The sequence below is a fragment of the Cavia porcellus genome, unplaced genomic scaffold, assembly GCF_034190915.1.
Source record: "Cavia porcellus strain 051 isolate PalLab524CR breed Dunkin Hartley unplaced genomic scaffold, mCavPor4.1 scaffold_1, whole genome shotgun sequence".
In the NCBI taxonomy this organism is placed as follows: Eukaryota; Metazoa; Chordata; class Mammalia; order Rodentia; family Caviidae; genus Cavia; species Cavia porcellus.
In genome coordinates, this window is record NW_026947484.1 from 219,908,968 (window position 1) to 219,931,441 (window position 22,474).

General features: G+C 43.3%; 1 long non-coding RNA gene across 2 annotated transcripts in view; it reads left to right on the top strand.

The window, feature by feature from the left end:
- The first annotated feature begins 13,272 nt into the window (after positions 1–13,272).
- The window catches only part of LOC106028291 (uncharacterized), a 34,942-nt gene continuing 25,740 nt past the window's right edge, over positions 13,273–22,474 (top strand). Inside the window, exon 1 of one of the 2 annotated variants that reach the window (XR_010040675.1) lies at positions 13,273–15,350. This is a non-coding gene — a long non-coding RNA (uncharacterized LOC106028291). The remainder of the gene's footprint in view (positions 15,351–22,474) is intronic. The other variant, XR_010040673.1, reaches the window with a different exon arrangement.

A 22,474-nucleotide genomic window follows, 5' to 3' on the forward strand; every position in this document is an offset into this window, starting at 1 on the left:
GTGGATTTTTGAAAGAATAAACAAAATAGACAAACCTTTAGCCAATCTTACTAAAAGAAAGAAAGACCCAAATCAATGCAATAAGAAATAAAAAAGGTGAAATCATAATGGAAATCACCAAAATCCAGAAGGTAGTAACTACTTTGAAAAGCTCTACTCCATTAAATTGGGGAATCTAGATGAAAACAATAGATTTCTAGATACATATGAATTGCCAAAATTGTATCAAGAAGATATAAAAACTCTAAAATCTAGTAACACATGATAAAACTGAAACAGTGATAAAAAAAACCCTACCAACTAATAAAAGCCCAGGAACTGATGGATTCACTAATGAATTCATGAACTTCAGGGAAGCTCTAATGCCAATATTCCTTACACTCTTAAATGAAATAGAAAGAGAAGGAGTTTTCCCAATGTCATCCCTGGAAGCTACTATTACTCTGATTCCAAAACCAGAAGAGGATCCAACTAAAAAAGAAAAGTACAGCAGAGGCCAATATTTGTAATGAACATGAATGCAGACATCCTCACTAAGATACTAGTAAATAGAATGCAACAAGTCATCAAAAGGATCATACATCATGATGAAGCAGGCTTCATCCTGGGGATGTACGGATGGTTCAACATATACAAGTCAATAAACGTAACACACTACATAGTAAACAGAAGAAAGTACAAAAATCATATAATCATCTCAGTAGATGCAGAAAAAGCTTATGATAAAATCCAACATCCACTCACAATAAAGAAAAAAACCCTGAAGAAAAATAGGTTTAGAAAGACCTTATCTCAGTTAGATTAGATCTATTTATGACAAGCCTACTGCCAACATTATATTAAAGGCGGAAGGGCTGAAAGCTTCCCCTTTAAAATCAGGAACAAGGCAACATGTTCACTCTCACCACTCCTGTCCCATAGCACTCAGAATATTAACCAGAGTAATCAGGCAAGAGAAAGAAATAAGAGAGATATATGTATAGGAAAGGAAACAGTCAAATTATCATTGTATGCAAATGATACGTCCTCTATACAGAAGACTCCAAAAATTCCACCAAAAGGTGCCTAAAATTAATAACCAAATTCAGTAGCAGAGCAGGTTACAAAATCAATAACACTCTTGTGTTATTGACCCACTGAGAAAGAAATGAGCAAAAAAAAGCATTCATAATAGTATCAAAAAATTACTTACAAATTAACCTAACAAAAAAAGTGAAAAGCATCTACAGTGAAAATCACAGTACTCTGATAAAGGAAATCAAAGAGAACATTAGAAAATGGAAAGATATTCCCTGTTCAGGATATGCAGAACAAATGTTGTTAAAACTGTCATACTTACAAAACTGATACATAGATAAACAGATAGATTTAATGAAAATCCCAATCAAAACACCAACAGCATACCTCACAGAATTGGAGAAAACACTACTAAAATTTACATGGAACCACAAGAGATCCTGAATAGCAAAAGCAACCATGAACAACATGAGCAAAGCAAAAGGCATCACAAATCTGGACTTCAAGTTATATTACAAAACTATAGTGATAAAAACAGCATAGTACTGGGATAAAACAGATATGAGGATCAATGGAACAGAATTAAGTACGCAGAAACAAGCCCCAGCACATTCAGTTATCTGATCTTTGACAAAGAAGCCAAACCTTCTAGTGGAGGAAAGATAGCATCTTCAGTGAATAGTGCTGGGAAAACGGGCAGAAGACTGATCTAGGCCCATGCCTATCACCATGTACAAAACTAAAGTCAAAATGAATCCAAGATCCAAATATAAAAATCAGAAACACTGACTTCTGGGAGAACATGGCAGACAGATAACAGCAGCCACGGAGGCTCTCTGAGTTAGCCAGCTTAGAATCCAGGAATGGTGTGGTGTGAGGAGTCCTAAGCAACGGGAGATATACCCTGCTGACCCAAGAACGAACTAAGCTGAGAGAAACCAACTGGAAATGCAATCCCGGTGCTATAACAGGAACAGATAAAATCTCAGTGTGGAAGCTGGAACCCGCGCCCCTGGAAGCTGTGATTTGAATTTCCTGCTGCCGCTGCTGTGTCCCAATTGGCACAGCAGAGAGAGAGAGAGTGCATGAAAGCTCTGAGAGTGGGAATCGGCGAACCAAACGGAGTTGAGAGCGGGACTGGCAGGGAGCCCTGCATCAACCTGTGGTGAGTGAGAGGAACGGGGACCCTTTCATAGACTAAGAGGCTCCAACAGAGGATATTCTGGGACCAGGCAGACTAGCCGGAACAGGACGCTGCAGTGACTTTAGATGCATATTCCCCTCTCAAGCAGGATTGGTAGGGAGTGCTTGGCCTGGTGATGCCGCAGACTAAGATCCAGTAGGCTAGCCCAAACCAGGTCCCAGTGCCTGGTGGTGCACCTAGCAGTGAAGCCTTCAGTAGGTTGACCTGGAAGGGCAGGCCCAGCACTACCCAGGTCTGTGTCTCCCTAGAACACTGCAGTGGGTGAGAATACCTAGCCGACAGATTCAAACACACTATAACAGACAAACAGAAAAAAAACCTGGGCTTCCTATATATGCTTGTATGGAAGGAACAAAAAGCATGGTAAGAGGGAACAATAAGAAAGGGTCCTCAGTCCCCAATCCTGAGAACACTGATCCAGGAAAGGTAAACGCAACGGAGAATGAAGACAGAAAACATGCAATATCAGACACGGCACCAATAGACATAAAGCAATATCTCTGGAGCCTCATAGATGAGTTCAAAAGTGAAGTATTTAATGAAATAAAGCAAGAAATAAGTAGAATAGTTAGAGAAATGCTAAGCACCCCCCCAAAAATGGATGGTGGAATGGAAGAACAGAAAAAAAGGGGAGAATTGTTTGATGGAGAAAATAGAGAAAACATAGAATACGTGAAGCAGGTTCAAAGAGATTACCAGGAAACTAAAAACTCTATTGAAAGCTGGCATAACAGCTTGAAAGAAACTAAGGATAGATTATCTGAACTGGAGGACAGATTTGTAAGGTGGGAGCATGAAATGAAAAACTTCTTAAAAATAACAAGAAAACAAACAGCAATAATACAAAGGCTAGAAGATGATAAGAGAATCTATAACTTAAGAATTAAGAACATAGGGGCTGGGGATTTAGCTCAGCGGCATAAGTGCCTGCCTTGCAAGCAGGCAGTCATGAGTTCGATCCCTGGTACCGATAAAAACGAAAAAGACAAAAAAAAAAAAAAAGAATTAAGAACATAAAAGAAGACGTAGGGACACAAACAAATGAACTACAAAAGCTATTCAGAGAAATAATCCAGGAGAATTTCCCTAATTTAGCAAAAGGTAAAGATACTCAGATGTATGAGGCATACAGGACCCCAGCCACCTACAACCCAAACAGAACTATACCCAGGCATATAATAATCAAAATTCCAGAAATCCAATATAAGAACAGAATATTAAAAGCCATCAGAGACAAGAAACAGACCACTTACAAGGGAACACCCATCAGAATTACAGCAGACTTCTCGGCACAAACCATCAAATCACAAAGCGCAAGGGGCGAAATAATTCAAGCTTTGAAAGACAATAACCTCCAGCCAAGATTGATATATCCTGCACAACTGTCCCTAGAAATTGATGGAAAAACAAGGTGCTTCCAGGATAAAGAGGAACTAGGGGAATTTGCAACCACCAATTCAATTCTATAGAGATTACTGCAGGATGTTCTAAAAAAGAAAAATACCAAGATTCCAGAAACAGTGGCAGAGTGGCCACAATGAATGGAGCAGAAAGCAAAATGAAGAAGACAAACTGACAACTAATGACCGAGAAAGAGCTCAACAGAAATGAGGCAGAGAAGGTTGGATGGTAGGAACAGCTATATTGGAGAAAACAAGACATCATAATAGGTAGTGCTTATTTAATATCATCTTGTTTTGAAGTCCCATCAAGCTTTTTGTTCTTCGGTCTCCATCGGTCTTAACATGTTGTATCTTATTGGATATTATTATATGTGATAATATAAACAAAAACTTTTATAGACAAGGAGATTATACAGAAACCATCGTTCATTTTCTATTAGTTGATTCTAAATACCCTGTAATACTGTCATTCTCTTGAATGGTTTTACATTATCTTGATATGTTTGATGCTACAGTATACGAAGTTATACTCAAAGGTTTCAAGGAAAGAGACACTATGGTAACTACTTTTATGTCGGGATTATCTTGTGGGGAAACACTATTTTGCTTAAATGGCTATTTTTTGACCTGTGCTGTTTTGTTGTTATGCCCTCTTTTATCTCAATCTCTTTTTATTATTTACTTTTTCATTTTTATCCTTTTAATTAAGGGAAAAATAAATAAAAAATAGCAGGATATATTATAGTAACCCACTTTGATTTCCTATTAACTTGATTTGAAACCCTGTATTGCTCTCACCATCTTGTTTTGACTCATTTTCCTCTATTCTGTTTTCCTTGATAGTACCAAATTCGAACGTATAGGCAACAACTATGAAGACAATAAGATTCATTATGATGCCCATTCTGGTTGACTATTATCTTCTTTTGAAGTCCTCTAATGTCTCCAATGTTTTGGTTTTATTGGTTTTGTTCTTTATTGTTTTGTTCAATTTTATTGTAACTGATGATATAGGCAATTCTTTTTAAGATAGCAAGAGGCAGTATGGTAACCATTGTTGCTCACCTTGTATTTTGTTTTTACATTATGTATTATGTCCATCCTTTTGATTTGACTGACTCTGTTCTGTTATATCACATTTGGTTTTATTCTCTTCAAAAAAGTAATAAGAACAGTGGGAGTAATAAAACCCAAAATGTGTAATTGTCATTGTACAAAAGAGAGGAAAAGAAAGTGCTCTAAAGGACATAACTGCATGTATATTTAAGTGTATAAGATAGATAACCATATTACTGAGTTTTATTGGATCATTGAACAGAACTGTTTGCACTCTCCCTGTTTGAATGTCCACTCTATATACTTTAATTTTGTAACTTGAACAACTATTTCTAAGATGACAATATGTAATCTATTAACTAGTGATTTCCTACTGTTTATTTTTCTGAAATTCTGTATAACTTGTACCCTTTTCTGTTTTTTCCTTTTTTCTCCTTAAATAAAATTAAAAAATAAAAATCAGAAACACTTATTCTCTTAGAAAATAAAATAGGGGGGCTGAGGATTTAACTCAGCGGCATAAGCGCCTGCCTTGCAAGTAGGCAGTTATGGATTCAATCCCTGGTACCGATAAAAACGAAAAAGACCAAAAAAAAAAAGAAAAAAAAAAAAAGAAAAAAGAAAATAAAATAGGTAAAACTTTTGAAGGGATAGGTTTAAGTGAGGACTTTCTGAACAGAACCCTAATTGTATGACAAATAGGACCAAGAATCAACAAATGGGATTATGTAAAATTAAAAATTTTTGTACAGCAAAGGGAGCAAACAACAGAGTGAAGAAAAACCCCAAAGAATGGGAGAAAGTTTTTGCTAGCTACTCCTGGGATAGAGGGCTAACATCTAGAATATATATAAAATAAAACAAAACAAAACAAAGACTGCAAAATAAAAAACCCAACCAAAAAATTGGTAACTGAAATGAATAGACATTTCTCTCAAAAAGTAACAAACGGCCAATGACTACATGAAGAAATGTTCAACATCTCTGACCATTAAGAAAAAGGCAAATTAAAATGACATTGAGATTTTGTCTTACTTTCGAAAGAATGCCCATCATAAGAAATCAAGCTGGATGTGGTGGCTAATGTCTGTAATCCAGCATCCGGGAGGCTGAGGCAGGAGGATTGCCACAAGTACAAGGCCAGCTAGCATGGGATACACACCAAGCTCAAGGCCAGCCTGCACTACATAAGGAGACCCCCGTCTCATTAAAAAATAATGATAATCAGATAATAAATGATAAGGCTGCAGCGAAAAGGAAGCCTTCTCACTGTTGATGGGAAGGTAAACTAGTACAACCACTATGGAAATCAGTGTGAGATTCCGCAAAAAACTGAAACTATAAAGATTCCATTCTTCTAGTGTCTTCCCCAGAGTGTTAAAGACATCACGGCTATCTATGTATATTAGCAGCACAATGCACTGTAGCTAAATCTTAGAAGCAGGCTGTAGGTCCATCAACAGTTGAATGCACACACACACACACACACACACACACACACACAACAAAAAAAACAAAAAAAACAAAAAAACCCCAAAATGGTATTTATACACAATGGAGAACTGCTCTGCCACGCAGGTTAAATTTGAGTCATTTGTAAGAAAAAAGATACTCTTCCAGACCATAATGGTAAGTGAAATAGATCCAACAAGTGTAAATATCACATGGCTTCTCTTGTATGAGAAATCCAAAGTATAAATAAATTGCACAGCAGACTTGATAACGGTAAACAGGGAGATAGACCCTGAGTTGGGGGAGGGGTGAGGAAGAGTATGAGAAAATAATTAAAATGTGTTGCACACATGCATTAACTTCCCCTGATCAGTGCAATTACTGTGTACTGAAAACACATACTAATAAATCTCTTATCAATAAAATTATGAATATGACAGAAAACCAAATTTATTTTAAAGGCAAAATGGCTTTAAGCATTCTGTCTTTGGTAAAAATAACAAAAACAAAAACAAAAAAACTGGCGCTCCTTTAAAGTCGGCCTGCATCTCCACCCCTGTTTCTGTCCACACCTACCCTCGGTTTTCCATCCCCAGTGAGTCTTCCCACGCTGTCTTCTCGCTGGCCTAAAGCCTGCCCAGCGGTTAGCCAGAAGCCATGCGGTTAGCCAGAAGCCACCACCCAGCATTCCAGGAGCCCAGCACACAGTTCTGCCGCTTGGAATCTGCTTTGCCCTTGGCGTTCAGCCCCAGGCTCCAGCAGGTGAAAGTTCTATTGAGGGTGGGCACCATGACTGCCTCCTCCAAGCCCTGCTGGCTGTCCTGATTGTCCTGAGACGCAGCACAAGGAGGCCGGGTGGGGGGTAGGGGTGAGGGGTGTGGGGGGCGCGAGGCTTTCTGCACTTCCCACTACAGCTCCCCAGCCCAGCTCCCCAGGGTGTGGAGGGGGAGGAGTCAGCGGTGGGTGTTGTCCCCAAGGCCTCACATCAGGGAGCCCAGAACGCTGCTAGGAAGAAGCACAGCTCACACCAACGCATGGCTCCTTCCCTCAATTTTTCAAAAAAGAAAAATAATGCATACCCAGTGTGGAAAGTTTGAAAACATTGACAAGCATAATGAAGATAAAATGTGCCTGTGCTCATTCTACCCTGTAATAAACACTAGTAAGCATTTTAGAATATATCCTTTGAGTAATTTTATATTCATAATTTTCTAAACATTTAATGCCATATTGCAGTACTGTTCTGTCACCTGTTGTGTTTTAATTTTTTTTTTTTTTTTTTTGTCTTTTTCATTTTTACCGGTACCAGGGATCGAACTCACGACCGCCTGCTTGCAAGGCAGGTGCTTATGCCGCTGAGCTAAATCCCCAGCCCCTATGTTGTGTTTTAATTTAACACATCCTGAACACATTCCCGCCTCAGTAAGTACCCTTTTTTTTTGAAACCGTTTTGCTATGTGATTCAGGGTGGTCTTGAAATCCTATGGAGCCCAGGCTGGCCTTGAACTTGCAACAATCCTCCTGCCTCAGCCTCCTGAGCGATGGAATTATAGGCGTGTACCACCATAGCCAGTCCTGTAGCTTTTTTTTAAATGCTATTTTTAAATTTCTATCTGATTCTCATGATATGGACAAAGTACATTTAATAAACAGTGATTATGGACATTTAGCTTATTTCTGTTTTTCATCCAAAATGAACATTCTTAATTTTTAATAACTTCATGAATATCTTGCTGTTCCTTAGGATACGATTCAAAAAGTGGAATTGATTAGCTTAAAGGTTTTTCATATTTTTAAAGGTCCAATTGCTTTTTAGAGATGATCCAATTTTTGTTTCCAATCCTTGTCTTCTAACCTTTGTTAACACACTATTAGATTTTTTTTTTGTACCGGGATTTGAACTCAGGACCTCAAACTTGTGGGGCAGACACTTACACTGCTGAGCTAAAACCCCAGCCCACTATTAGATATTTAATAACTTTTATTATATATATATTCACATGTTTATTTAAGAGTTATCTGTAGGGGCTGGGGACTTAGCTCAGCGGCATAAGCACCTGCCTTGCAAGCAGGCAGTCGTGAGTTCAATCCCTGGTATCGATAAAAATGAAAAAGACAAAAAAAAAAAAAAAAAAAAAAAGGAAAAAAAAATGAGTTATCTGTGCTTCTCTTAATGCCTGAAACTTATGAGATATTTAATAACTTTTAACTTGACTGGTAAAAACATTGTTTAAAAGCTGGCAGGGCTGAATTTTTAAATGTGCTTTTGTACCCATTTGTATTTTTTTATATAAGAGTTACCCTCTTGAGCATAAATAATACTTTGCCTATTTCTTCCTCAAGTGCATTTTTAAGGCAGCAAATTAGTCCAAGTTTTGCTCACCGAGAAGCAAGATTCCTTGAGAAGAGTTTTAGGAGAGCAAGGCATGAAGGCTGGGAGGCAAACAGGGATGAAACCAGGTGGGTGAAGGCAGAGGGGTGTGCAGCATTAGGGAACCCCAAGGCCGTCAGGAAATCAGGATGACGGAAACCTGAAGGAGATGTGTACTAGAGGCCAGAGACCCAAGGCCAGGGAGAATCGGTGCTGGAACTCATGGGTAGGTAGAGAGAAGGACCAGAATTCATGAGAAGCAGTTCAGTGGAGCATAAACACACATCTGTGCCCTGGCGGACAGGTCTTACCTCAAAGTTCCCAACTGGACAGGTGGGTGTGGCAGTCATCTTGAGCTCACAGAACCTACTTTCAAGCAAGGAGAAAAGTCTATATTCTCCCAGACCCCTTAACAGAGAGGAAAATCTTTCCCAAAGGTCCTGGGCAAACTTCTCATTTAATATTAGCCAGAAATGGGTCACTTGCCTACTGGTACACAAACATTCACAGCGGGTAATAGGATTATCATGGCTAGTTTAGACCAATCACTATTAACCCCCAAGGGCCAGTCCACGGTCATTAAAATCTGGTTGTGTTAACAAGGGAGGTTGGTGGGAGCATAACCAGCAGTGTCTGCCGTAGACCTCTGGCATCCCTCCTTGCTTTATTCAGTGGGTTGAGGGGTTGCGGACGAGCAAGAACAGGGTTCTGGCCCCAGAAGGAATTTATTACAGGTAAGATGAGGCTGAAACGGAAATGTACACGAGGATGTAGATACTGAAGAACAGGAAAGCAAACGGTTAGCTAGGGTTGGGAGGAACAGGGGAATAGCATGGTGGTGGCCACAGGGAATGGAATTTATTTTTTAGGATTATGAAAACATTCTAAAATTGATTGTGGTAGCGGTGGTTGTACAACTCCAAACATACTAAAAATCACTGAATGGTACACTTAGAATGAATAAATTCTATGGTATGTGAATTATGTCTCGGTAAAGCTGTTGGAAATGAATGAATAAAAGAATATCAGAGCAAGGTACCAGTAGAGGGTATTTGGCCAAGACATCCCAGGCTGTCTATGAGGCGGACATTTGTCATGCTTTGCTGACAGTTCTGCATTTGGCCAGTGGCTCACCCCACCCCGGAGGACTCATTTGCCAGGGGAGAAGATGGACACTGGCTTTCCCGGCTTCCCTGGTGGCCAGGGAGCCAGCACTGGAGCCAGGCACGCCAGCTGGATTCTGCAGCTGGTTACAGAAAGGGTGGGTACCAACTGCGCAACTTGATTCAGTGGGGCTGGTGGCAGCCACACCCGTTTCCCATGGTGGCGTGGATGATGTTCCCATGGTAGCACTCAGTGCCTCACTCTGGGATGCTGATGGGACCGATCACAGTATCTGAAGCTGACAGTGGTGAACATGTCGCCTCTCCAGGGCCACATCTGTGGTGTAATTTAGGCCATTATTCTACCAGCCTTCTGGCTAGGCCTGTTTCTGGGGCCCTCTCAGAGGTCCTGTGAACTGCCTAACTCTGCAATAATCCTGTCTCCTACTTCAGTGAGCAAGTTCTGGTTTCTGTTATCCACCCAAGAGTTGTGCAGATACATTTGTACCCTTTCAGCCTTGAGCTGCTAGAAAAAGGGTTGTGCCAGGCATAGTGGCACACACCTGTAATTCCTGCAACTCTGGGAGGCTGAGACAGGAAGATTACAAGTTCGAACCCAGCCTGGGGGTCTTACTAAGACCCTGACTCAAAATAAAAAATAAAAAAGGGATGGAGGCTGTAACTCAGTGTCAGGACCCTAGCTAGGTTCTACCCCTAGTACTACCAAAAAAAAAAAAAAAAAAAAAAAAGGAAGAGGGCGGGGTGGTGCAGGGCTTTTTTCCAGGGAGACGATGCTGCAGGGTAAAACCAACTTCTTTCTGCAGACTTCTTGACAGAAGTGAGACCAACAGAGGGAAGAGAGCAGGGCTGACTTAAACATTTGGGCCTAAGACAGAAGCAGAAGAAAAGCAAATGGGTAGCATTTGGTAAGACCTTAACCAGCAGCTGTCTGAGCATCTCTGTGAGCAGAACCCTTTCTGGGGCCTGCAGGGAGGGCTCCACCCCTTCCTGGGGAGGACATGTGGGCTCCCTCAGAGGCCAACACTCACTTGCAGGAGCTCTGGGAGCTGTTACCCATGCAAAATGCTTGGCATCGATTCTAAAAACAGGTGACTGCACCCTTACTGTGTATCACATGTAGAGATTGAAACATGATGAATGAGCCAGAAAAAAATCTCCACCTTTCTGAACCTTGCAGTGCAGGGGAAAAAAAGATGATAAGATCGTGTGTGTGTGTGTGTGTGTGTGTGTGTGTGTGTGTGTAAGTTCACTCCCCGGAAAGCCTCACCGGAAAGGTGGCCATGAGCGGGTGGAAGAGGTGTCCAAAGGCCTCGGTTATCACTGGAGATGTTTCCACCTCTTCTTATAAGTTTTCTCCTTCTCCCCCTGCCTGAAGACACCTTCCAGACATATCCTTCCTTGTGGGGACTGAAAACCAGCTATCTGGAGGGAAACTGAGCTTCCTAGTGACCTGAGCCTCCAAGCTGGGTGGGTCAGCTGGGCAGGGTTTCCCTGAGGAAATGACTCTGGGAAGTTAACCAGCTGGCCAAGTCCACGGCTCATGCAAAGCCTCCTCCACAGCTTCTGGAACCTTACCAGGGGACAATTCCTCCCTCAGGAGACAGAGGATGTCCCACTGAGGCCTTGGAGCCCCTCCTCTCCAACAGACTCAGCCCAAGGCCTCCAGGAGCTTTCTCTTGGGTTACAGCAAAATAAGTATAGAGAAATCCCCACTCTGGGCTCAAGGTCTGCAGCCCTGACTCCCTGAGAGCTATCATAAGCCAGGCTGAACCTTTGCTGCCACTTCAAGCTGACCCTTCTTTCAAATAAACCACCCCAGCCTATAATAGCCCAATTGTACTCATTGCCACCTGCCTTCCCCACGCTCTCACTATCACTACGATTCCTAAGAAATCAGACGGGAGAATCTCAGCACACGTTCCCTGGAATGCTGATGAAACAGAATAAAGCTAACTTCCAGGGTTATTTGCAGACTTTTATTACTGAGGGGCTCTGAGCCTTACAAACTGTGCATTTTAGGTTTCTGTTGTTATTAGGAGCAAGGCCTTCTATACACCACTGTGCCTGGGGATGGGGTCTGACCCATATTATAATGGCACCTGAAGTACTGAGCAGCAGTTTGTAACCAGATTTAAACGCGTCTTCTCTCTTATCCAAGAGGAACCTCCATGTGAGGGCATGTTCGGCTCAGAGCCTGTGGCTGGGAGTCAGGAGGAAATCCAGGGGAAGAATCTACCCTTGAATATGTCTTTTACTACATCCCAGAGACTCATTTAATATCTGCTCAGCTAAAGTTCTTAATTTCTTTGCCTTGTATGTGATTATTGCTGAGGGAATTTGCAACTTGAAAGCTATTTGAGAGGAACAGAAATTGAGAGGCAAATTGGTATGATGTATCTGTTTTGCTTTGGAAAATTCTCATATGTAATCTAATCCAGTCATGCCGAGCAGCAAGATCTAAAGACTGGATTTAATATCCCTTGAGGATCAGGCAGCAGGTAAGGGGAATATTAGTAGACATTAAACTCATGTCTCTTATATATTTGGCATTTATATGGATTATATATTTCCTGGGTGCTGATACCCATAAACTATCAGAACATAATCAACTAGTGAGTTGAAAAATATCCATACATACATCCACAATATTTATTCACTATCTGTTATGCACAAAATCTCTTGACCTCTGGATCTTAATCTATGAGCTCCAGCTAAATAGCTCAGTGGCATAAGCGCCTGCCTTGCAAGCAGGCAGTCGTGAGTTCGATTCCCGGTACCGATAAAAAGGAAAAAGACCAAAAAAAAAAAAAAAAAAAAGAAAGAATGATGTAAAAGGGAAAGAGTGGGGGATTTAAATAGGCAGAATTTGTCAGTAGACAATGATTGTCAAAGGGATGTGACTGGCTTCCCACCCCAGCCCCAGAGCACATGGGTTAGCCATTTGTTGGTCGCCACCTACATTTGCTTTCTGAAATGTTTGTTACATCAATTCTACGAAGTATGAACTACTATTAACTTAATTTTACAACTGAAGAAACTGAGTCTCAGAAAATTAAGCATCTTGTCTAAGATCACAGTGCTAACAGGTGCAAAAGTGAGATTTATATCTAAGTTCAAGATCAAGGTCTTAGAAGGAGAAACCTTCACTACTGCAAACTAGTTGCTGTGAAGAGCAGCGGAGAGCAATTGTCGCTCAGATCCCGTCGCTGGATGGCTGCCCTTGGTGTCTGGAACTGCCCAGGACAGTGCCCCATGCCAGGGCACAAGACTGAGGATTGCTTCCAGCTCTAAAGGAAAATGCCTATTTATGATTCTTGCTCTGAATAGAATGACTCTTTAAGGCTTGGGTGCTTGTTCAACCTTTTTCGTTCTCCCAGGTAGAGGCAAAGTGAGCTATTCTGAAATAATTCCTCTGCCTTCTGATTCTGGTAGCGTAAGAAAAACATTAAGAAGCGGAGACCACACCTCCTCCACAGCAAGCTCAGAGCTCGGCAAGCTCAGCTCAGCGAAAGATGAGCTCAGCGGCCTGCGTCCCTCTCTTAAAGGCACAGAAGCAGAAGAGCCTCAGCTGCACTGACTTGGAAACCCTGAGAAGAGAATCCAGACTCTCAGGCAGGTTTCAGCACAGTTGCTATTCTTGACTCCTTCTGCAGGGAAAGGGCAGCTTACAAAGTCTGCAAGTGTAGGCTTTGGGCAGAGGAGCAAACCAAGAGACAGTGATTAGTGTGGGGCTTGGATTTCCCTGCTGCCTAGGTCCTCCCTTTGCACCCCTCTCCCAGGCTCAGAGGTGCATATTTGTGCCAGGAGGAACGAAGTTTAGCCCCATTGTCATGGGGGCAACATCCAATTGCAGTGAAGACACTGCAGTGAGGCCTGGAGAAATCTGAGAATGGAAACCTCTGGGGAGCTTTTGGTTAAACCCATCTCCAAGGGGCAACATGGCATTGTAGTCAGTTCTCCATTCCCAACAGAGAAATAGGTTTATATTTACTGTTTTCTTTCTGGTCTGGATCATTGTGTGTTCCAAATGCCCAGCAAAGTGTGTGCTTTGGGTTGCTTAGGGTTATTGCTTGTCAAATCCATCCTGAAGGAGGCACTTAGGGCAAGTGCTGAGGCTCCCTCTTTGTTTTTTTGGTTGGGTCGTATCTAGAAAAGGGAGGAATCATAGGTGAGACCTGGGATTTATCCAAAATCCTATGCTGAGACAGTCTCCTGGGGGGCTTTGGGTGGACACAGTACTCCGGGGCTGGAGACAGCAAGGGCCTTGTGTCAGGGCAGGGAAATTCTACAGCTAGGTCTGGAGAGGTAGAGGTGAGGACAGCCTTCCCAAATCTGAATGGAATAGGAGGCATGCAACCTGGAGATGCAGCAAAGTTTCCCACTGAAAATTCAAATGACCATACTGAGGCTCTAGTCCAGTAATGCTGCCAGTTAAAATTTACATCCAAGGCACAAAGAATCTGGCCTTCGAGACTAGAATCAGAGGAGGCAGCTGGATGGAGAAAAAAATTCGGGAGACTTCCAGGCTTTATCCTGGAGAGAATAGGTTGACCCATTTGGCACCTTCATTCTGGCTGACTTCTCAGCTTCCCCTCTGAGTGGTTTTTTACACCAGGTTTTGTACCTCCTCACAGGTACGTGCTGGGCCACCACCCCGAATGCTTCCACATGACTTAAGGCTGCCAGGCAGGAAGAGCAGCTTGTTTGCCTGATGATACCCTCCACACGTCATGCCCCAGGAGTGTGACAATCCTAAAGTCTAGACTTGCCCGTGGATCTCCTGCTGAGGCAGATGCCTGTCCTGGAGTGGGAGTTGGACTGGGATACGGGGTGCGGTGGGGGAGGAGATTGGGCAGCAGCCTCAGGAGGAGTTTCCTTGTGTCGCTGTGCTTAGAGAGGAATGCAACTACTTACACGGCTTTCAGCAGAGCCCCTGGCCCAACCCTGACATGCATCTGTGGTCAGGAAGGGCTCTTTCCTCCCCTTCCCTCTCTCCACCTGCCCTCACCCTGCTTCCTTTGCTTCAGATGTACAGAATTTAACCTGAACCTTTAATGGCTGCAGGGGGACAAGAAAGTAGAGTCTGATCCAAACAGAATTACTGCTTTTGGTTCAGCCACACTGCTCTCCGGCAGAATTCTGAGTGCTATACCAATTCTAGGTCTTGTCATTCTGTTTGCAGTTTAGACACAAGGTCTGGGCTTCCTTGCCTGGATATCTGGCTCACGGGGAGCTTGGAGGACTCTCAAGCTTGCCTCCTTCATGGCAGGGGACATAGTGAGGCCTGAATTTTCTCTTTCAGCAGCACCTGAGATGGCCATTAATCTTGCTGCACTTGAAAAAAGCACTCTCCAGGGAGATTTAGGATGGCAACTTCCAGTGCCTACCTTAAGGGTATCAACTAGCCAGATCCTTCTTCCTGTAGGCTGGCTAAGACCCAGGATTCCCAGAGGAAAAGGGAGGCTGAGGAGAGGAACTAGCCTCAGGGAGAAGTTCCCAGATGACAGTGACAAACTCCTTTCCATCTTCCATCCTGCCTTGCTTAGAGGGTCCTCTGGGAGAACGTCCAGGAGCAGTGCTCACAGCGCAGCTCCCAGCCTTGTGCTGTGGCCCTGCAGGCTGGATCTGACCACTTAGGTGTGGATCTTCAGACCTGTGGCCCTCCTGATGCCGGACAGCTGGATCCGAGGCACTCTGCTGGGGGCAGGGCTTTGCAGCATCCTGTAAGTATCAGTCTCATCATTACTACGGAACATTTCATGAATTTGACCTTCCATATTCATTCATTCTGTGAACTATCAAACATCGCCTGTACAAGTGTTAGTTCAGGGGACAAGGTCAATGTTTCTGTCTTTCGAAATCTTCTGGGAGATAGTCAGGTCATTCCTGGTGTTTGTTAACTTGAATCATCACAGGAGATTTTTCTTTTTTGTCATTTGTTTTATTTTGGTGTTTGTTTTCTTGAAACAGGGTCTCACTATGTAGTTCAGGCTGGCCTTGGATTCAGGTAGCCCAGGTTGACCTTGAACTCCGGGCAATCCTCCTGCCTCAGGCTCTTGAGTGCTGGGATTGTGTATCCATCACAATGTCTAGCAGAGATTATCTTTTTAAAGCGCTGGCAGATTAATGGGAATTTCAAAGGTTTAGCTTGGAAAGGTGGTGATGGGGACACATGGGTAAAGCAACAGGACCGACCACGTGGAACAGTTCTCTAAATACTGACAGAGGAATACCCAGGGGACGTGATCTGGGGCTGTAAGTGCCAAAGACACCTGTAGACAGCAGGTGGGTGTCAGCAGAATTTTGAAGGAATAGTAATTCCCTGAATATAAAGAAGAAAGCTACTCACAGGAAGACTCCTACTCTTGAGAATGAGGACCATGAACTTGCTGAACTTTGTTCTTTCCTTTAATTAAAAAAACCAGATTTTGGGCGGCTGGGGATTTAGCTCAGCAGTATAAGCCATAGCCTCGAAAGCAGTCAGTCGTGAGTTCGATCCCCGGTACCGATAAACAAACAAACAAAAAACCCAGGTTTTTGAAGGACCTGGGGAATTGTTCTGTTCAGAGAATGTATAAGAGGAGAATAGAGAGAAGAAACTGGGCATCAGGCCTTCCTGCCCCTTGGCCTGTCAACCATCCTGTCCCATCAGCCCCAGTGCTAAAGTGGTGACCCAGTGACAGAGCTCAGCATTTGGGTCTCACGTCCCTCAGCTCCCAGTCTGTGCCGCCCTGTGCCTGACATTTTCAGGCTGGGTCCTGGCATTTCTGCCTTCCTTCTCAACTGGTCTCCCTGCCTCTGGCTCTTTCCCCTCCGAGCCCATTATTCATACCGGCATTAAGATTATTTTCCAAAATTACAGATTTTGCTTTGTCATTTTTCTGCATTTTCCCAGCAGTTTGTCACCAAGTTGAGATAATTCCCAATCTCTAGAGTAGCTTCTATAAATTTGAAAGATTTCTATAAAGACAGATGTGCCGTCCTGTCTTTGCCCACCTCCTGAGTACCCGCTTCCTCTCCTCGCACCGTTTCGGGTCTTGACACTTTAAGCCTCGGGCCTTTGCATGTGCTCTTCCCTCTCCCTGGAAAGCCTTCTGCACCCAGTCCGCTCAGCTGACTCCTATTTGTCCTTTAAATGTGGACTCTAATATCACCTCCATCAACCCTCCTCTACAATCACTGCTATTATTATTATTATTTATATTGTCACTCTATCACCCTGCTGTTGTAATGAACTCTAAATAGTATGTGCTTCTGCCAGATGCTGAGCAGCTTTGGGGCAAGAAGTGAGATGACTCATTTTCACAGCTCCAGCCCTTAGCATGGGGCTCAGCTCATTACGGAGTGAAATAGAACAGACTCTGAGTCAAGCTTTGTCTGGCAGTGCCGGGGCTCCCAGGCCTGGCTGCACACGATGAGCACCTGATCATCTGCGAAAACACTCCAGACCAGCTCAACCAGAATCTCTAGGGTGGGGCTGGACAGGGGTTAGTTTTTGATAGCTGCCTGGGAAATTCTAATGGGAAGCCCATGTTGAAAACTTCTGGGCTTGCACAACTGATGGATCTGAACACTGAAGTCCTGAATTGTAAAAGTCCTGAACTGTAAATGCAAAATGATTTATTTTGCACTGTTGTGCAAATAACATTCCTCTTTTTTCTCACCTGTGAATTTGAGATTCTGAACCAGAAGATTTGCATGCCCGTTTTACATCACAGGCCCTTCTCCGAGTGTCATTTGGCATTCCTGGGTGGCAGCAGGGCACTGGTGGCTTTACTGAGGTCTTTTCCTCTTTCAAAGGAGAGAAAATGAGTGGCTAGTGTCTCAGCCTTCTTGCTCTGTTTGGCTGGGTTCTTTCTCTCCCTTTCTTTCTCACGGTGCTGGGGATTTTCTGGAAGCAGCCTTGCCAGGAGCCAGAAGCAATTTTGGCAGCATCAAATTCCCATTGATGGTTGGCTCAGGATTCCACAGGGCTGAGCCTGAGAGGGGTTCCGGGGCCTTGGGCTGGGTCTGCTTCTTCCAGGAATGAATGGGCTGTACCTATTGCATTTTCATTCCAAAATGTCATGCTATAGTTTTGAGAGCACATGCAGGAGTATCTAATAAAAATGCAAACGGTAAAAAATAAATACAAATGCATCTGCTGGTCAGAATGCTGGTGGGAACCTTAACTGCTGTGAAATCCAGACTTGTGAGTTGGGCATTGGCAGATTTTCTGACAGTCCCTGAGAACAAGAGCAGCCTCTTGCAAATCCCCACCAAGTTTCTGTCAGTGTCCATTCAAAGAGTCCTTGGGATAGGCAAGAAGGTCTCATGGTATTGAGCAAAGACAGAGTCTGAACATCTCCAGGTCCTTTTGGAATAAATCACATCGTCCTGTCCCCACAGTTGGTATGAGTGTTGTGCCTTGCAGAGAAAAGCAGCTCCGACTTGAGCAGACACAATCTGTTTCCTGCCATCTGCTGTCCCGGCTTCCATTTAAGGATGACAAAAAGATAGGGTTTTCTTGCAAGTTTGGCACTTTGGGAGCAGAGGAAAACACCCTGCATTGGAAGATACTAAACCGGCTCTCTCGGACTAAATGGCATGAAATCCTGCTGGGGGTCCTCATAATCCGCACATTGGCGAGACTTACTCACTTCTTGAAGTCTACAGTCTCCACGAGGACTGAGGAAAAGCATCAGAACCTCTTCTTTGTTATCTGTCATTTTGGAGCATTATCAGTTCCTCAGCCAGGATTTCATGAGAATCCTTCGAGAATCTTTCAAAATGAGCCAAAGCCTGAGCATCAACTTCTTTCCAAGGTGCTCTTATAATTGGCCTCGTATGAGGTCTAAGCTCCTATGCCAACTCCCTGGGCAACTCTAATGCCCAGTCAAGACTGAGAACCATTGAGCAAAGCATGATGCCACTTGACCTGCCCCATTTCATGAAAATCTTTCCTGGAAGTTGAATATGCTATTGTGAATTTTTTTCCCCAAATCCAACATTTATTGCACTGTACTAGGTTGATATTATGTGAGATACCAAGATGAACATAGCCAAATCCTTGCACCCCTGAAATTACATACTTTAGTCTTATTTGTTATTGTTATTATTTATTAGCTTTGGTGTTTGTTCCCCACTAAAACTAAGAGTCCACATAAGAAACAACAAAACCCAAAACACCTCTCTGTAGCCTATTCGACATACTTACTTGTGTATTTGCCATAGTTTAGAACTTAAATGTCCCCCAAGGCCCATGTGTAAAAGATTTAGACCCACTTGGCGCTTTGGGGAGGCAGCAGGAACTTAAAAAGGAGGGGACAAGTCAGAGTCCTTAGGTCACTGGGGGCTGTGCCCTCGAACTGCTTGTGGGGCTCCCTGCCCTTAACTCTCCCTCACCGCCTGGCCATGGGGTGAGCAGGTTTGATTCACACTCACTTTCACCAAGAAAGCAATAGATGTGCCTGATCACAGCCTGGCACCTGTGGGCCAAAATGAGTCCTTTCTCTTTATAAGTTAATTATCTTTGGTATTTGTTACAGTAATGGAAACCCGACTGGTGCAGTATTGAAATATACATATCTTCTGCTCAAGAAATTTCACTCTAGGAATTTATATTGAAGACAACAGTAAAGCTTTGCACAGGGAGGATGTTCATCAGAATGTTGCTTTTTCTCCCAGGGAAACATTGGAAACTATCAAATGTTGATATTCTATATCTTCTAGAACACTATGTGTCATTTAAAAAGATAATGAAGAAGCACAAGATACTGAGTTTGATCCCCAGTATGCCCCCCAAAGAAACCAAACCAACAAAGGTTTTAGTAGATTTCAGAAAAAGGTACACAAGATGCGACATGGATCAAATCAGACTCAAAATCAACATGTACTATGTGATACTATTGAAATTAAAGGACCATTACATATTTATAAAAAAAACACTCTAAAATGGACGTACAACAAAGTGTTCAAAGAAAATGCATTTGGACTATGGAGCTACAAGCAATTTTACTGTTCTCTTTTCTTTAAGAGGCAGCCAGCTGTAAACGTAGATCATGGACGTCTAACAAAAACTAGCTGACTTTAAAAGTCAGAGGATCGGGGCTGGGGATTTAGCTCAGCGGCATAAGTACCTGCCTTGCAAGCAGGCGGTCGTGAGTCCGATCCCTGGTACCGATAAAAAGGAAAAAAGACAAAAAAAAAAAAAAACAAAAAAAAAAAAACCCCAAAAAAACCAATCAAAAGTCAGAGGATCCTCGGAGAGTCCAATTCATAATTATTGCTGTATTATAGTCCAGAAGAGCCGAGCTCCCATTCTGAGTCACACTGGCTCTTGCTAGCTTGGAGACGGCCTTGCCAGTCTCTCTGGGGTGCCAGCACGCAACCCCAGGTTACTTCACAGAGTGAAGAGAAAGAGTAGCTTTGGGGTTTCAGCACAGAGGGAAGGGCTGGCAGGTGACAACACCCCATTCCTTAAACTAGAATTTCTCTTTAAAGATGCCTTTTTTCACGTGTTTATGTCAGACAGTACAAACTGTGCTAAAGAACTGAACCTATTGTTATGATTTAGAGGCCTGGAGAGAGAAAAGCGATTGTGTGTCAGGATTCAACCAGTGACTCAGAAATTACTCGTCATATTCACAGGAGAGGGAATTTAATGGAGGGAACTGGTTATAAAAGGTGATAAAGGAGACTGAGAATAATTGGAAGATTAGCAATATCCAGATGCTAGTATAATCCTAAGGAAGGACGCAAGGGAGGACTGTGCTCCCTGATCCTGGGGCAGGACTCACCTCACATACAGAGCTGGCTCTCGTATTGCATAAGTGCGGTCTGAGGGAAAGAAGAGTGAAAAAAGCCCAACAAACAAACAATAAACAAAAGACCCACCTATTTCCATCATGTTCCAGTGACTACCTTTGGCCAAATCCAGCTTTCAGGAACAAACAAGGCGCCTTCCTGCTGTGTGGTAATTGCACGGTGGGGGCTGATAGGGGCTGTGTTACATAAATGAATCGAAGACAGGTCTGGGTAGCGGCTCATGGTGGCTGGTTTCTTCATTGCAAGCTGAACCCCACAGAAGCCTGCTGGTGCAAAACTAAAAAGTTTACCCAACCGACTATTTTAAAAAAGACCACTCAAGAAGTTCTTAAAGCGATTTCTTTCCCTTTTCCACTCTGGCCCTTCGCCCTTTTTTCCCCTCTTTCCCTTTGCCCACCACCTGTTCCTGTTGCCATTGTCCTGTGATCTTTATTTATTTATTGATTGATTGATTTTTTTGTACCGGGGATCGAACTCATGACCTCGCATTTGTCAGGCAGGCGCTTATGCCACTGAGCTAAATCTCTGGCCCCATCCTGTGATCTCTAATAAATTTACTATATATTACAAGGTGTGCACTTGGCAGTTCTTTCCCTGCTGTACACAAGACCCTGGACTACTTTTGGCCCCCTTAACTGTAACAGTACCAAGATGGTTCCCTATTTTCTTCCATGACTGACTCCTGCCTGACTTTTTGGGGTTTTTCATGGCCTTCCATTTCCCTGAGAGCACTTACTCTATTTTTTTGGTCTTTTTTTGAGACGGGGTCTCACTATATATTTCAGGCTGGCCTCGAGCTCACTTTGTAGCCCAGGCTGGTCTCGAACTTGTGACGATCCTCCTCCCTTAGTCTCCCGAGTGCTGAGATGACACGCGTGCACCACCACACCCAGCTGAGCACTTATCTCGTTCCACTGAACTGTTCCTGTTCCCCAAACTCCAGCTCTGTGCCTTGTTCTGCTCCCTGCCAGTAAATCAGACCCACCTCCAAGCTGCTGCCTCCAATAACCAAGATCCTTTATCTCCTCCAGCTCTTCTTCGAGCCTGTTCCACCAGCTTCTCACCTACTGACACTGTCACTATCTGACCTGAACTTTGTCCCTATTGTCTCCCCACCCTTCACAGGAGCCTTCAAAGGCTTAGCCTGCTTCTACTGTGGCTGTCTCTTTCTCCTGTTCAGCCTGGCCGTACAGTTCATGGCAGCTGGCCTGGCACATGCTCTGGAGGGGCACAGTCTGCCTCCTGGTGAGCAGGGACTCTGAAGCTTTTGCTTTTCTTTCACCCGGAATGCCCTTTCCACACTGCTCAGTCAGCTGAGCGTCTCAAGACTTAGCTTAAGAGCCAGGACCTCAAAGACAACCTTTCTCACGTCAGCAGGAAGAATTAGCTCTCACTGCTCTGTGCTGTCCTGGTGCTCTGTACGTACCTGGAAGGCTGCCCTTCAGATCTGCCTTCCCCTCAGGGCCAGGAACGTATAGACCTACTTCAGTATCAGGTATTCAGCGAGTGTTTCCTAATACTTCTGTAATTAATAAATGATTTCTAACTTCTACTCTGCTGTAGGTTTACAATTCTGGTTCCAAATGCTGTTAATCTAGGGGATGCTAATCACAGATTGTACGATTAGTAGCAGCACAAATTTAGAAATGTGCAAACCCTAATGTGAATGTGATTCCTTCTTCCTGGGCAAGGCCATTTCAACCTCTTAGGTACATTTATTGCCCTGATACTTATGATTATCTTATTATTTTATGCACTGCTCACTTCGACATTCCTAGGCAAATCACCTGACCCTAGGAACCAGTCGACACTACTTTCTCTGAGTAGTGTTCCCAGATGATAATTACTTTGAGTCCCTTGGCAACTTGTTAACAATTACAAACAGGAGGAAGCTTGGCAATGTTTAATAACTATATCCTTAAAACCTAACATGTGTTCCTTACAGAAAAGTACTGTGACCCTGACTCACAACTAGCTTTGACTTTCCCTTTGTGTTCCTTGTCACACAGAGCCTGACCTATGAGAACACAGAAATCAGTGT